Consider the following 1,413-nt stretch of genomic DNA (forward strand, 5'->3'; position numbering starts at 1 on the left):
CTGATCTACTTGCTTAGCTTGTTCAATTAAGGATCAGTCTCTTGTCTTGCAGAATTTCTTTCCTGTAAATACTTTTATCTCCTCCTTTATTCAATGAAACAGGGTATACTGTTTACTTAAAAAACAAATTCTCTTTGCAGTGCCATTCTGTCCCAAACAAAAAGTATCAAACAATTGATGGTCAACATTAATTTGACAAGTTGCATATATAAACACTTAATTATTCCATTGATGACCAACAAACAACTTGAGATCTCGTTACACAGTGATCCCATTTTATTCATACAATACGTAAAGAACCGACACAACCATTTTTATTCTGAAACATGCTTGCACTCACACCGTCACACGCACAAATCAACACATATAGTATTTAGTACCGAAATTAAGCAGGTAATTAACTGATCATTAAGCCCAGTACTTGACGGTTTTGCCGTAACCAGTCTGCTTGTCAAAGAACCTGTCCCAAAGCATAATCCCACCATAATTCTTCGCCTTCTGCACATTGGGAAGCAGATAGTAGTAGAGCTGCTTGACAAACACATTGTCATTCTTCCCCGGCAAGTTCACCGCCGCGAGACCAAGATAAACCTCGCTGTTCGGGTACCTCGCCGTCCATTTGCTCCACTGCGCCATCACGCCGGCGAGGCCCCCATGGTTGTAGGAGCACTTGGCGTCGTCGTAGAACCTGACATGGATTCGCTCGAAAAGCTTCGTGTCCAATGCCTTCGTCATCCTCATGTCCGGGAACATACACCTGACCGTCGCCGTCAGCCTCACCGGCGTCCGAGCACGGTACAATTTGTTGTATGCGTAGAGCTTGACGGCGAGCTCGTCTTAGTGGTCGGGCGATCCGTTGTCGATGAAGAAATCGATGCCGTCGACGGCGGCGTCGCCGAATGGGCGGAACACGCCGGGGCGGCGGCCGTCCATGTGCGCGTTCCAGATGTTGTCGGCGACGTCGGCGGCGGATTGGGAGGATGGGAGGGAGTAATCATTGCCGGCGCCGCCGATGGAGAGGAAGACGGAGATGTGTTTGGATTGGCAGTGCTTGTTGTCGGCGCCGATTGGGCGGAGGTCGTGGCCGGAGAGGTCGCCCCAGTAGCGGCCATGGCCGAACACGCTGTAGAAGGAGATGATGACGATGTTGTAGAGTCCCGTGTCGCAGGTCTCGCGAAGGGTGCCCTCGTTCTTGTTGCGTCCCCAGAAGACGGTGAGTTGGCCGGTCTTCTTCGCCGTCGCAACGCCGGCGAGGAAGGTGACGGCGAGGAGAAGGGACAGAATTGGGAGGAGCCGGCGTCGGATCAGCGCCATTATTAGCTCACTAATCACTATGAATAATGTATGTTCAGTTACTGGCTAGCTAGCTAGCTAAGCACGTACTTGAGAGCTTGGTTGATTGGGATTTACGTT

At 50.4% G+C, this 1,413-nt stretch overlaps 1 pseudogene; it reads right to left on the reverse strand.

The window, feature by feature from the left end:
• Positions 1–276: 276 nt before the first annotated feature.
• LOC4346055 (xylanase inhibitor protein 1-like) lies at positions 277–1,413 on the reverse strand (annotated as a pseudogene).

Source organism: Oryza sativa, chromosome 8 (assembly GCF_034140825.1).
Source record: "Oryza sativa Japonica Group chromosome 8, ASM3414082v1".
NCBI classification, from domain to species: domain Eukaryota; kingdom Viridiplantae; phylum Streptophyta; class Magnoliopsida; order Poales; family Poaceae; genus Oryza; species Oryza sativa.